The sequence below is a fragment of the Lissotriton vulgaris genome, chromosome 12 (assembly GCF_964263255.1).
Source record: "Lissotriton vulgaris chromosome 12, aLisVul1.2, whole genome shotgun sequence".
Taxonomy (NCBI): domain Eukaryota; kingdom Metazoa; phylum Chordata; class Amphibia; order Caudata; family Salamandridae; genus Lissotriton; species Lissotriton vulgaris.
Window position 1 is genome coordinate 810,908,091 of NC_141700.1, and position 16,085 is coordinate 810,924,175.

Sequence of the window (16,085 nt, forward strand, 5' to 3'; positions counted from 1 at the left end):
TCAAAGAGTCCAAACAAAGAATTAGGGGATTCAAAACACGGCGGGGGCTATTGTATCTGACTCCCCTTTTTTTTTTTTTTTTTTCTTTATTGAGATGGATCAGAATATCAAAAAGAAAACATTCACATTTACAGATATCAGCTGGATAAGAACATGGTAAAATCAGACATAAAAATTAAAACAGATATGCAGATATAGATAATTCTTGTACGTCTTCCAACAGTTAGCGAAAATCCAAAGAGCTTAACAAGAGAATAACATTGTCAGAAGACATTACCTTGCAATGCAGTAGAGGTAAGGCAGGGTCTATTTAAATTCATCATCTTATTTTTCTCCAATTACTAAGAGGAGCGCATATCTTTTTACCGTACTCTTTCCTCTTTTTACCTTTAAAGCTATATAGACATTCCTCAATATGATGGGTCCCAAGCAATCTCGTAAGCCACATCTGAAATGTGGGAGCTATCGGATCTTTCCAGGCCGCCGCAATTAAAATTCTAAAAACAGCCACACACAGAAAGATAAAAGCTTCAGCTTCCTGTTCAACTCTAAGGTTTTCATCCCTGCCAATCAAAACAGTAGTTGGGGATAGAGGAATTTGACACTCTAGCAGCCCCGATAAAAACTTCTCCATTTCTGTTAAAACTGGTTTAAGACTCTGGCAGGAACAAAACATATGCATTAGATCTGCCGGGCCTTGGTTACATCTTGGACATCTATCGGTATCCCTTTTGCCCCATTGAAACAGCTTAGCGGGGGTATAATAAAGATTAAAAACCATCTTATAATGTTGTGCTTTTAAATTGGTTGCTCTTAGTACTTTCCTATTTAATGCCAGAGCATAGTCCACATCTACGTCTGGGTCCCCTATTCTTAGAGCCCAGGCATTTTCTACTTGTCCGATATCCTCTCCCAAGCCCTGTAGAAGATGACTATATCCTATTTTAATCTTCTTGCCCCCATTCATTATATATTGCACAATCGGATTTAACTCCTGGATAGAAACCCTAGGTCTTAATGACTTCACTGTTTGTTCTAGCTGTTTATATAACAGCCAGTGATTCGTGGGGATACCATATTTTTGTTGCAAGACCTCAAACCCTAAAAGATCATCCTTACACATAACATCCCCCAGACATCTGATGCCCAGACTCTTCCAAAAGCCGCTATTCCTATTCTGTCCAAGATGTAGGAATGGGCTTGAGTTCCAGAGATCTATTATACCATTAATTTTAGGGATCTTGAGAAATTTCAGCATCGCCTTCCATGTACCCCACGCACTTAACATCACTTTACTTTGGCTCCTCTTAAAATACAAAACATAAATTTCACGTGTCAAAATCCCCATAGCTTTTTCACCAATTACTAATTCATATATTGTGGGGATTCTGTGGGTACCGGACGGCAGCTCGGGAGCATCATAATACAATAGATGGTTCATGTGCAACATTAAACAAACCCAGTGGTAAAGCCTTAAGTTAGGTGCAGATAATCCTCCTCCCTCCAATGGTGTAGAGAGTCGGACTAGCGATCTTCTAATTTTACCATATTGCCATAAAAATTGGGAAAACACTGCTTCCATTTTTTTTCATCAAGCCTTCCTCAATTAATAACGGTATAGCACGGAATAAATACAGTAGTTTTGGGAACATTGACATTTTCAGAACATTCACCCTTCCGATCAAAGACAAATGTAATACATCAATTCTTCTCAATTCTTTGTCAATTGATGCGAGTAAGGGCCCATAATTTTCCTGAATGATTTTACCTACATTTGCATTGATTTTTACTCCTAGATAGACCGCGGAGTCCACATACCGTTGATCCCTTTTATGAATGTTCTTTGTACAAATTATTATTGTTTTTTCTGTATTGAGCTTATACCCTGAATAGTTCCCAAACTCCTGAGCCAGATGGTTTAGTTCCTGTATTGCAGTTTGCGGATTAGTGGTCACAATTGCCAGGTCATCCGCGTACGCCAATAGCTTGGTGGTATGCCCGTGAGATATAACAGGAGATATTTTATCAGAAGCGAGAATCTTCCTAATTAACGGGTCTATGTACAGTGAAAAGAGTATGGGTGAGCAGGGGCATCCCTGGCGGGTGCCTCTTCTAATCATTACCTCATCCGATTGCAATCCCATTGTAGTGATTCTGGCTACTGGGTCCGTATACATCGCTTTAATAGCTTTCCTGCATTTATCTCCGAAACCCCTTCTGACCAATACCTCCCACATAAAGTCCCAGACCACACGGTCAAAGGCCTTCTCGGCATCCAAAAGGATCATGGCCATATCTCCACCTGTAGCAGCCATAGCATCAAATAATGAGATTGCCCGTGCTGTCTGTTCAGTGGTACCTCTCCCTGGGACAAACCCATGCTGCCAGGGTGAGACAAGTTGGCCAATAATCCTTCCTAGCCTTTTCGCCCATACTTTAGAGTATAATTTAGCGTCTGTATTTATTAATGAAATCGGCCGATATGATCCAGGGTTCTCCCCTGGTTTTCCCTTCTTATGAAATATTACGATATTGGTCTGTTTCCATGTATCCGGGATATTACCTGAGCAGATTATTCCATTAAAAAGATCTTCGAGCAAGGGAAGAATTTCGTCCCCCAAAGCCCTGTAAACCTCTATTGGTAGACCGTCTGGGCCCGCCGCTTTACCCACTGCCAGTTCATTCAACGCGATTTTTATCTCCTCTGCTGTTATATCCAATTCCAATCGGGCCCTGTCTTCCTCCTCCACCCTTGGGATTAGGGGAGACTCATCTTGCATGAATGGTACCACCCCTGGCTCTTGATCGTAAAGTTTTTGATAAAATTTCTGAAACACATCCATTATAGATTTAGGGTCTGTATATTCTCTCCCGTTATAATTAATCTTCCCAATTTTATTACGGTTTGTTTCTTGCCTAATGCGGAGCGCTAATGCTCTACCAGCTTGTTCTCCAGTCTCATACCTCCTAGCTCTTTGTGTTTGGTATTCACATATCTCCTTCTGCGTGATTATTTTTAAAATTTCACCCTTGACCTGAGCCATATTTCTAACGATCTCCCCACTATCTTTACCTGAAGCTATTTCCTCGATATGACATCTCTCTATTTCTGCTAAATCTAATATGAGTTTTTCCACCTTACTTTTATCTTCTTTCCTTAATTTTGCTGCACAGCTAATCGTCTCACCCCTTAATGCAGCCTTAAAGGATTCCCAAAATCCATTTCTGGAAACACTATATCTATTACACTCGAAAAATTCCTTTGCCCACTTTTTAATATGTTTTACAAACCTATCGTCATTTAATAACTTCCTTTCGAAGGTCCATCTAGATATTTTCCTCTGTATATTAAGGACCTTATACGTCAAAATCAAGGGATTATGATCGGAAATTATTCTCGGTAATTTAGCTATATTCACCTTACCGATTTCCCCCACTGTGACAAAAAAATAATCCAATTTGGAATATTTCTGTGCCGGGTGGGAGAAATATGTATACCCTCGGTCTCCGGGCACTTTTTCTCCCCATACCTCCACCAAGCCATGAGACTGGATCAAGGATCTTAGAGCTCTATTAACTTTACGTTTACGACCTATATAGTCACTTCCCTGTTGCCAGTCTGCAGAAATATTCATATCACCACATACTATCATCGGAGTAGACCAATTAGCCAACTCTTCTTCTAATTTATCATATACCATTGGGTCATCCTCATTCGGACCATATATCGCGCACCCCAGGTTCAGTTCCACTAATACCCATCTACCAGAACCATCTGTTTTACTGCGTTTCACTCCACCCAAATTACTTTTTGCTAAAATAGCCACCCCTCTGATCATTGATGATTGCGATGAACACCCGATCAAGGTATACCCATACATCTCCAACAGCTTCCTTTTATTCCAGGGAATATGGGTTTCCTGAATGCAGACTATATCTATATTATTTGATTTAACCAGGTGACTCAATCTTTGCCGTTTCTTCCAGTCGTTTAAACCCCCTGCATTAATAGTACAGATCCTAATGTCTGACATTATTAAAGTATTTGCATTTCCTACATTGACTATTCACCATGTATCTGATACCAGCCCAAATCCAATTCCTTTCCATCTCATAATTTTCCAATTTTTTCACCCCCCCCTTCCCCGCCCTCCCCCACCCCTCCCTCCCTCTGCTCTCTCTCCCTCCCCTTGCCCGGCTCCAGAGCGGAGCTCCCCCTCACCCACCCCCTTTGTTCAGAGGCGCTCAGACCGATGGTCTGTGCACGTGATGGTTTGCAGCTCAGATTGAGGAGATTCAAACCTTTAACCATTGGTTCTCCATCTGTAAAAAAAACGGTACAGCATCAGGGGGGCAGCAAAATGAATCCAGACTCCCAGGGCATTACCCCGATTTCTGACATATTTCAAAAACTGAGTAAAAATAAAGACTCCAAAGACCTTAATGCTGATGTTACTCAGACCATACTAAGGACTGATGAGGTGACCCCCGATATTACAGAAGAGGGACCCATGGAACAGCCTAATACTGTCAGAAACATTGAGGGGGAGGAACAGCAGGGGGTGGTTCCTGCAGTTGATCCCGTGGTCAACATCTTGGCAATACCCCGAGTATTAGAAGAGATCCTGGAGGACGATACCGGGGGGAGCTGTAGTGGTAAAAAAGAAGCCCCAAGTGAGGCATTCTTTTCAGTATCAGAGGGCGGTGAATGGTCGGAGGAAGAGGAGGACAGCCTGGATCAAGAAGCCAGTGATTTAGATACTGGCAGTGATTTGGAACAGGATGAAGGTAGCCCCCCGAGTACAGCGGTGAAAACTATGGTGAGAACAAAAATACATGGCCAGAAGAGAGAACAGCCGCTGACTAATACAACCCCAGAGAGTCCAGGTGGGGAATCAGCACAAATGTCCCTTTTGGAGGTTATTCATCAGGAGATATTAGCGCATAGGGAGGAAGCAAGACAGGAGAGGCGTAAATCTCAGGCAGCAGTAAGAAAAATGCAAGGGGTGGTCAGGAAGCTAACTAAGGTCTGTGTGAACCTGGGAGAACGGGTTACCAATTTGGAAGACAGAGTTGTCTCTACTGAAGCCAAATCAGCGGCCGCGTCCAATAAGGTTGATATGCAAACAAAGCAGTTAACTGATATACAGTGGAAACTTGAGTCGTTGGAAAACAGATCGCGTCAGAATAACCTACGCATTCTGGGAATCCCTGAAGGGTCAGAGGGTACAGACATGAAAACATTTGTTGTTAAACTTTTTGAACATGCCTTTACGGACTTGAAAGATTGGGATTTTGACAGGGAGGTTCAGAGAGCGCATCGCACTCCCGCCAACATCTATAAGAATGCGAAAGAGGGAGACAAGCCCAGAGCGATTTTAATTTTTTTGGGCAACTTTAATCTGAGGCAAGCAATTTCTGAGAGGGCGAGACCAGATAAAAAAAAGACGGTTGATGGCTACACTTTTTTTGTTCGCCCTGACTTCTGCCATATTACGGTGGAGAGACGCTGGAGATTACGGCAGATGATCAAACCGTTTCAGGACAAGGGTATGCAGGCCTACCTGATAAACCCCGCTCAGCTGAAGATAATCAAAGACGGAAAAACTTTATATTTTTCCTCTGAGATTAAGGCTAAAGACTTCCTGATGTCGCAGGTGGCTTAGAAGAATGTGTAAAACTGTTAAAATCCGATGGAAATAGTGGTTTGTAATTATATGTGGGACCATCATATTGGTAGTATTGATAAATGATATCCTGTCAAACTTTTTGCAAATGTATAAGCAGGAATATAGAATGTAGGGTGGAGTGAATTCTATAAGGTGGGGGGTCACAGAATTAAAAAAAATATATATTGGATCTGACTCCCAGTAAATTCTTAAAGTATTTCATGACTTTTATTCAGAATTATATACCGAGAGCCAGATTGGAGACCTGTCTCTAATTGATATGGGACTGCCAGCTGCTTTATTTGGCCAGCTTGGTCAAACGGATGTTAAAAGACTTGAGGAGCCAATCTCAATGTGGGAATTAGAGCAGGCCATTAGTTCATTGGCAGCAGGGAAAGCTGCAGGACCAGATAGGCTCCCCTTGGAAGTATTCAAGACTTTCTTTCATGAAATTAAAAACGATATGCTCACAGTGTATCAAACCGCGCAGAAAGGGGGGATTCCACAAACCTGGTCTGAGGCTAATATTTGTGTGTTTAAGTAAAAGGGGAAACCATCGGAACTACCTGGGTCTTACCGCCCAATCTCTCTCCTCAATGCTGGCGGTTGGCAAAAATTATACCATTGTGGCGCGGTGGAGAAGCAGACCAGGACAAAGGGATAGCATCAGTTACTTGGGTTTTATTGAACAGTATATGTCAAACAAAGAATTCTGGGAGTTTTAGTCCTGTCCTTAGTTCCTTTTTTGGTCGAGTCAGGAATCCTGGGTGTAATCCAGTGCAAGGGTTGGCTTGGCTTCAGCAACTTGTAAAGCTAAAGCCACGACTCTCCGGGGCCGTGGCGGAAGTCTTAACGTTGCCAGGTAGGGTCTGGCTGCCCTTCTGTTCTTCGCTCGGTTGTGACAGGACTCAGTTGTTCTCCTGCCCGTCCGGTGTCTTCCTCCCGGTCCCATCGGTGTTCAGGTTCCTTCCAAGGCTTCACAACGAAGGTCTCGACGAGCTTCTCCTCCTGCCTCATGTTCTCGCCGAATCCGAAACAACGAATGCCTCCTCTGGCGCCTTCCATCTTCAAGGACTCGAAGTCATGATCTGAAAAGCTGAGGGATCTAAAGGGATAGTAGTCCTCTGCGGCTGGCTGCACACACAGAAGGGAAGAGGAAGAGAAATAATGGGGGAAATGTTCTATTGGGGCTTCCAAGGACTGCGCATCCTCACACACCCCTACACCAGTCTGTTCACGTTGGTGGAACAAGGAAAGACTGGAAAGGAAATCAGCGTTCCCTTTGTCCGTACCTTTCCGATGGACTACCTCAAAGGAGAAAGGTTGGAGAGAAAGGAACCATCAAAGTATTCTTGGATTGTTCCCCTTGTTGCGGCTCATCCAAAGTAATGGGGAGTGGTCAGTATAGAGGAGAAAGTGGGTGCCCTCCAAATAGTATCTCAGTTTGTCTATCGCCCACTTAATGGCCAGGCACTCCTTCTCAATTATGGGATACCTCTGCTCCCGAGGAAAAAGCTTACGGCTAATGAAAAGGATTGGGTGTTCAGTGCCTTCAGGTGAGGTTTGTGACAACACCGCCCCTAAACCGTGTTCGGAAGCATCTGTATGTAACAGGAATGGCTTTGTGAAGTCGGGAGAGCGGAGGACAGGAGCAGAAGTTATAGCAGTTTTTAAATCCGTTAAGGCTTTTCTGGCTTGTGCAGTGGGTTGTTGGAGATCCTTGGTTTTAATATTCTTCTGCAGTAAATTAGTAAGTGGTGTAGCCAGCTCCGAATACTGGGGTATGAATCTTCTATAGTAACCAAGGAGCCCCAAGAACGCCCTGACTTCTGTTTTTTGTTGATGGGAACAGGGCTACTACTACAGCCTTTTCTTTTTCGGACTGGGGTTCGATGATCCCATTACCCAGAAGATACCCCAGGTATTTCACTTTTCTAAATCCTGCCCTAGATTTTTTTGCGTTAATATGTAACCCTGCTTCTTTAATGGATGTAAGAACCTGGGTACAGTGCTGGAGATGGGTTTCCCAGTCAGGGCTAAATATGACTATATCATCAAGGTATGCTGAGGAATAGTCCTGATGTTGTCGCAATACCTTGTTCATGAGGCGCTGGAACGTGGCAGGTGCCCCATGCCACCCAAAAGGTAAGACAGTAAATTCATATAACCCAGTGGGTGTAGCAAAGGTGGTCTTCTTCTGGTTTGAGGGGCACCTGCCAATAGCCCTTTGTCAAATCCAGGGTAGTGATGTACTGTGCCTTCCCTAACTTCAATTCAATTCAATTAAAAAAACTTTATTCGATCATTGATTAATAATCATAAAAGTACATACATACATAAGTAATAAAACATGAGGGTACAGCAGATTTTAGTTAATCACATATCAAAAAAGGGTGCTTTTCCTCAAGCATATCGATTTTAAAATATATACAGCAGTAAAAAAACAGATGTCCTGTGAATCAAGTCCAAATAAAAGCCCCATGGCCGATACAATAGTGGATACATTATATTTTTTGAAAAGCGGTTTCAGATATATTTTTAGAAGGTGGAGATAAAGAGGGCATAACAATAAAAAATGCTCCGTACTTTGCTTTGTGGTCCCATCACACGGACAGGGGGCAGTAGTATAGGTCTTCATTACAGGATACGCAACAAGCAAATGAACAATCCCCATTAGTAATCTTGTCAATACATATTGGTGGGATCGGATAGTAACCGTTAAAGTATCCTGAAAGCCCCATTTCTTCCTTAGTGTATCTGTCGTAAAAAACATGTGAGGAGAACTGAGCAGTAGCTGCGTTACGCTTCACCATGCTAACCCTCAAAAATTCATGTTTAATCTCACTCTTCGGGATATCTAAAACACAAGAAGGGTTATCACGCACAGTGAGATTAAAAACATCATTAAATGTTCGGATAATATAGTTAAGCCAAGGGATGCGGGAACATTTGTCCATGTGAAGACAATCTAAGATAATCTTTCTTGTAAAACCAGTCTGTTCCTTAACCCATATAGATCTCCATACTAACAGGGGTCTTAATCTGATCAAGTCAGATAGGTGTTCTAGACCAACCTCCTGATGGATCAGCTTTGTTGAGGCAGAAGATGGTAAACACAGGAGTTTTTTGACAAATTTGTTTTCCTCAACCTGGAGCATGTTGTTATTACAATGGCCCCACACTCCTGAGCCATATAGGGCCAGAGCAACACATTTATGGCGGTATAGGTACAACATGTCTGGTATCCGTCTTGAGCCTAACTTGGATGCAAACCTAAATATGCCAAAAGAACACTTGGCCATTTTGGCTCTTACATTAATCATTTCAGGTGTCCACATCCCCCCACTGTTAAAAGTGATACCCAAATAACAGAATTTGTCCACCACTTTTATAGTTTGGTCCATAACTGTGAAGGGCCTTAAGTTTTTAATTTTCTTCCCACAGGGCATTATAAAAGTTTTTGAATTATTAATTTTTAATTTTCTCCCATTAATAAAATCTGCAAATTTATTCATAAGTTTTTGCAACCCTAACGGGGTTTGTGAGAGCAGAACCGCGTCATCCGCGTAAAGCAATATTGGGATGGAAAGGCCGCCAGCAGTCGGTGCATCTGCACTGATGGTCCGTAGTTCCGACTCGATTGCATTAATAAAAAGGGAGAAAAGAAGAGGTGCAAGGACACATCCCTGCCTAATTCCAGAACCTACTTTAATACTGGGTGTACACTCCCCCGATTGCCCGTATCGTATCTTAGCCGTCAGATTCCTATAAAGTTGGGCCAAGAAATAGATAATATCCTGTGGAGCACCCATGTCCAACAAGGTTGACCACAGAAGGCCATGGTCAACCAGGTCAAAGGCACTGGTCAGGTCGGCAAAGCAAAGAAACAAAGAGCCTTGTTTAGCCCGTGTATATTTGCATATAATAAGGTCTAAATTAATGCACTGTTCTATGGTGCCTAACCCCTTGCGGAATCCGTACTGAGAATCCGCAAGGATCCCTTTATCTTCTACCCATTCCTCCAGGCGACTCAGTAATACCCTACTCATAATTTTTAGGGAAGCAGTGAGGAGAGAAATCGGGCGGTAGTTTTTTGCCTCACCCCTCTCCCCTTTTTTATACACCGGGATAATGATTGATTCCCCCCAAGTCTGTGGGGCCGCAATCATTGCAGCTGCATTAAAAACCTTTGTTAACAATGGGCTCCAGATGGAAACCTCAGCTTTATAAAGGTCAACGGGTACCCCATCAGGGCCCGGCGCCTTTCCCCCCTTACTGACCCGGATGGCAGCATCCACCTCAGAGACTGTGATATTAAGAGGTAGGGGGATAAAAGCCACGGTTTCCCTATCACCCCCTACAACTAGTCCTTCGGGGTTAAAAATACTAGTAAAATGAGCCACCCATTGTTCCTCAGACACCTGGGCAGACATTACCGGGACTTCTTCATTTTGGAGGAAGGGACTATTGACAGTGGACCAGAAAAGCTTGGTATCCTTAAGATCCACTGCCTTAGTCAGGTTGTTCCAGGCCTCTTCCCTTAGTTCCTGTTTCCTATCCCTCAGATGAATTGAGTATTCCCTTCTGAGGGTTTTAACTGCTTCCTTATCCCTGGGTTTACCCTTGAGAGCAACTTTGAGTCTTTGTAAGGATTTAGTACATTCCCTGTTAAACCATCCCCCGTTAATCCTAGGGCCCTTTGGTTTTCTTCCTGTTAAGATTTGTGCAATGTTTTTATTAATGATGTCGAAACTAGCTAGAATATCAGCATTATCCTTTTCGGGTTCGAGACATCATTCCACCTCATCTATACAGGCAGACACAATAGTACATAGTAAATGTTCCTCATTTTGCCTACCCCATTTAATTCTAGGGCCATTGGGTCTATGTGGAACTACATCTGTCACTGCACCATGTAACGCCTTTACTTTATCCCCCCACAAGGAGAGCTACATTGTTAGACAGTTATGATCGCTTAGGGCTGGGTCTACTATTACGGGTAAGGAACACAAAGCTGTGATACTGGAGGAGACAATGAGGTAGTCTATATCCGTGGCACAATTCCTACCAATAAAGGTCGGTACCGAATTGCCCTCACTGTCTACGCCAGGTGACATAATGCATAAATCCATTTTAAGCATAAGAGTGTTTAGAGATTCCCCATAAACCGAATGTAAGAAATGGGTCTGATCTTCCCCCACCTCACCCCCATACCCACACACCCTTTTGCCAACAAATGGGCACATGTGAATGTTGAAATCTCCGCCCCACAAAATATCAAGACACATCACTGCACCCATATAACCTTTCCACCTCCGCTTCAAGTTCATCAACCATATCTGTTTTTGAGTGGTTAAAGACATTGTTGTAGTGGTTTATAACTAAAACATTTTGCCCATTCCTGTGTTGTAACCACAACAACTGAGAGTGCAGACCGACGGTCCGGTGGATTTTTACTCGAACCGGTAGCCTCACAGAGAGCAATATCACCATCCCACCACTGGCTCTCCCCATGTTGGATGGCTGAGCATGGCAATTATAGGCGACATACCCATCAAGATAGACATCTTCGGCCGCCCAAGTCTCCTGGAGACACAAGATGTCAAATTGGGATATAAATTCTAACCATCCTAGACGATCTATCTTGTTATTCCACCCAGCAATATTCCAACTCGCCATCTTATATCCCCGTTCTGTTAAACTAACAGCCTCAATAGATGGTGGGGGTAGGGTGTGGACGTGGGTTACTTCCCCTGGCACGGGGTCTTCAGATAGTTGGGTCGGACTTGTACTTCCATTGGCCGGGGTAGGAGTATCTGAGTTACAGTGAAGCTGCCCAGAATTACGTGTATTACCCCCAGAGCTACAAGTAGCATTGTACCCATTGGGTGGGTTAATATCAGTTGAGCCTTTTTCCCCCGTGCCTACACCCGTGTCTCCCCCTGTGTCTCCACAGAATTCCTTATCCCCCTCCCCTGTGGCTCGATGGCATCAGTCACAGTCTTCCAGGCCACATCCCTTCCCTAACTTTTCTATTAGCTCATCAACCCTAGGGATCGGGTAAGAGTCACACTTTGAGATGGAATCAACTGCGCAGAAATCGATACAAAAGCGGCCTGACCCATCCGGTTTTGGCACAAGAACGATAGGGGAGGACCAGTCGCTTTTGGATGGCTTTATGACGCCGAGGTCGAACATACTTTTCACCTCTTGCTCTGTTGCCTGCCTTCTGGCTACTGGTATGCGGTAGGGTTTTTGTTTCACTACTTTCCCTGCTTGTGTTTCGATGGCATGTTCTGCCAGGGTGGTTCTCCCCGGTATGTTTGAAAAGAGATCTGAAAAGGGGATCAGAGTACCTTGAAGTGTTCTCTTTTGGTCTTTGGTTAAGTTTGGGTTAATGTCTAGTTCTTCCAGGGTGGTTTTGTTCAGGGACAAACGTTCCACGTTATTTACATCTTGGGGAGGTGGGCCCAACCACTTTTTAAGGATATTTATGTGGCAGAGTTGGATCTTCCTTGGGTTGATCTGTATTCGGTAGGAGGTTAGCCCGACCTTTTCTGTAATTCTGTATGGTCCCTGCCAACCTGCATTTGTTTTGCCAATGGCGGAAGGTAGAAGAACCAACGACCAATCACCTACACTGAGTTGACGCCACTTCTTCCCCTTGATATATACCAATTGTTGCTTTACTTGTGCTTTCTCTAAATTGGAGTCAGCAAAGTCCCGTAACTTTCGTAACCGGGAGCAAAGGCCCTGGGTATACTCAAGGAAGGATTTCTTTTCTTTCTCTTTTTCTGTTCCCACACTTCTTTAGTGATCTCTAAAAGACTCTGTGGTTCTCTACCATACAAAAGCTGGAACGGGAAACATTCCAGGCTGGTTTGAACCTAGCTTCTTACTACATACAATACTAGAGGCAGCAACATGTCCCACTCTTTACCTTCTGAAAACTAATTGGTGAGTTGTGTGTCACACTTGTTTAATCCTGGTTTAACTGTCTTTAACTGTGTTATCCAATTATTGAAGATGTTTTTGTTTATTTGGATGCTGTAGGGTAGCTCCCTCTGACCCTAGGGAGTTAGAAGCTTGAAATGAACAAAAATTCAGTGTCACCTAAATAGCACTGTGCCCAGTCAGGCACTCCGTAAAAGAGACACCGTCTCACTGGTTGAAATTTTTTAATGAGTGAAACAAAGTTAATCGTTAATCCATGTAGTAGTTTGAATATTAGTCAGTAGGTTATTGAGCTATTAATCATTCCATTGTTGCTTCACAATGTTGGGTACTTGTTCATAAGTACACACTTCGTAACTCCTGTACATTGATCTGTTCACAAAATCATACCCTATCCCTATGCATTTCGGGACAAACGCCCTTCATCGGGGGAATTGTGTTTAGATCTGAAACAAATAAAATGAGTACTGTATAATATCCAGGACAGTATAGTCTGCCACAACATAGTACGTGATTCAAATGATCACATGCTGGTGGGTCAAAAGAAAAAGGAGGTGAGGTTAAACGTGAAGGAGAAACATATGCTGTTACTTCAAGCCGACTTCAGTACTGTTCGCCTCCGGAGTGTTCAATAAAGTATTGTGATAATGATCTAAAAATCAGGTAATCAAAGTGTGTCATGTGTAAAATGACTATTCAGAGCGTGATTCGTTAAAACAGCGGTTGTGCCTTAACGTTGTGCGGCGGAAAAAGCATGTTGGATTAAGTGGTGCGTGACAGTGAAAAAGAAAAATAAGGTTAAGCCGGAGTTAATAAACTCAGTCTAATTCACAGACGGCAGGTTCCGGATAATTCAACATACCGTGGTATGTTGACTGACTGTTTACTGGGTGTGATACGTGATACGTTAAGAGGGCTGTGCCATGCAGTGTATAAGTCAGAAAAACGTATGTTTGTACCAGATTTAATAAAATATATGCTGGTTTCCTGGATGGTAAAAATCGAAGATGGACAAACCCGCGTCGGCCATCTTGGAGGGGAGTGTTCAAGTGTCTGTATTATAAACGAGTAAATGTGTGTCCTAATTTGTGAGGTGAAACATTATGTAACAATGACAAATGATCAAAGTGAAAAATGAAAAATATAACAATGCGTGACCAATAAGGTGCATTTGAAATTACAAATGGTTGAATACTGTTCAAATGGTCGTAATTGGGGTGAGATAAATAAGCATAGTTCTTAGAGAGTAAAAACACACAGTTCATAAGAAACAACTAAATTCCATACGATCGTTAAGTCCCTTCGGATGGCAAGCATCTAGTCTCTTTATCCAGAACATTTCCCTCTGTAATAGTCTTTTTCTGTTGTCACAACCCTGTCTGACGGGTACAACCTCCAAAATCAGGAATCTTAATTGGCTGATAATGTGCTAGTGTGTTGTGAAGTGTGCAGCCACCGGTGATTTCATGACTTTGTTCCTGATAGTACTTTTATATTCAGTTAAACAGACTTTCATTTTTCTCTACGTCTTCCCCACATATGGGAGGCCACAGGGACATTTTAGCAAGTGGACCAGATTTTTTGTGTGGCATGTAGCATTCTTGAATAGTCTGATTGGTTTTCCAGATGTTGGGTGGTTAATTGTGTTACCTTGAATAATGTTGTTGCAGTGACTGCAATTTAAACATGGTTTAGTTCCGGTGTATGTGACATCCTCCTCCCTAGGTGTTATTTCCAGTAAATCCTTGATGTTTTTGGATCTTTGGTATGCAAATAATGGCCATTTCTACCGCTTGTTCTGGGCTCAGATGATGATGTTGCTTAAGCCACCTCTGGATAGGGTATGGAAGAGCCTCAAGGAACTGTTCTAAATAGATCATTGCCATGATTTCGTCTTTTGAGCGGGACTGTGGTTTTAGCCACTTGTCGGCTGCAGCCTTTAACTTGCAGTACAGGGTTTTAGGATTGTCCGATGTGTTTCCCCACTCTTTTCTAAATTTCACCCTATATGCCTCCGCAACCATTCCCATGTGGTCCAAGATTAGTTCTTTTATCCCGGAGTAGGGAGTGTTGCCGGTAAGGTTGGCCACTTGGTAAGCGGCTTGAGCTTCCCCAGTGAGGAGGGGGCTAAGAAAAAAGGCCACTTGGCTTCGGGCCACGCGGAGGCCCTTGCTGGCCTTTTGCGTCGTTAGTGCCCGACGGTCATCTGCCACTTTCAACATTTGGTCGGCATAGTTTGCTAAACTGTCCTTCAGAATTTCCCTGTCTGCCTGGGCAGAGGCCATTTGTTTTTCAACCGCCCAATCTAATTTCTCCTGCCCTCTTATCAACTGCTGGATCAGGTTTTCCATGGTGAGGCGAATTGATCCCACTTCTGACACCACGTGTGGCACGGTGGAGAGGCAGACCAGGACAAAGGGATAGTATCAGTTACTTGGGTTTTATTTAACAGTATATGTTAAACAAAGAATTCTGGGAGTTGTAGTCCTGTCCTTAGTTCCTTTCTTGGTCCAGTCAGGAATCCTGGGTGTAATCCAGTGCAAGGGTTGGCTTGGCTTGGCTTCAGCAACTTGTAAAGCCACGACCCTCCGGGGCCGTGGCAGGAGTCTTTGCGTTGCCAGGTAAGGTCTGGCTGCCTTTCTGTTCTTTGCTCAGTTGTGTCGGGACTCGGTTGTTCTCCTGCGCGTCCGGTGTCTTCCTCCTGGTCCCGTCGGTGTTCGGGTTCCTTCCAAGGCTTCACAACGAAGGTCTCGATGAGCTTCTCCTCCTGCCTCGTTTTCTCACCGAATCCGAAAGAATGAATGCCTTCTCTGGCGTCTTCCGTCTTCAAGGACTTGAAGTCAGGGGACACTGTCACATGATCTGAAAAGCAGAGGGATTTCCTCTGGCGGGGACTGCAACAAATGGGCTTTGGACAAGGCTATATACGGGCTCTAAAGGCCCTCTATCATCTTCCATCAGCAAAAATCTGCTCAATGGGACATTATTCTCAGGCTATCATGATCTCCAGAGGTACACGACAAGGATGTCCCTGCTCACCACTTTTATTTGCGTTGTATATTAATCCCTTTATTCTTATGTTAGAGCAAAGTAGAAAGATCTTGCCCTGTATAGTACAACAAGAACGCTATTCTGTATTGGCCTACGCCCATGATATAGCAATTGTCACTTCTAACCCTAGGCTTGCTATATGTGAAATAGAATCTTTGGCGCAGACTTTTGGGGCGGCCTCTGGGTATAAACTTAATACTGCAAAAACCCAAATATTATGTACAAGTCATGTAATGAATGGGGATGTTAGGTGCGTTAAGGAAGCCACCTACTTGGTTATTAAGATCCGCACCTCTGTTCAAGAGATCATTGAGGTTAACTGGGGTGATATCATCTCTGGAACGAAAAGCTAATTTGAAAGGTGGGAGAATCTCCACTTGCTATCCGAGGCGAAATGATGGAATCATAACA

The 16,085-nt window shown here is 43.4% G+C and overlaps 1 protein-coding gene across 2 annotated transcripts in view; it reads left to right on the plus strand.

The window, feature by feature from the left end:
- Positions 1–16,085, plus strand: part of LOC147678848 (uncharacterized) — a 43,892-nt gene that overhangs the window by 19,726 nt on the left and 8,081 nt on the right. The window lies entirely within an intron of this gene.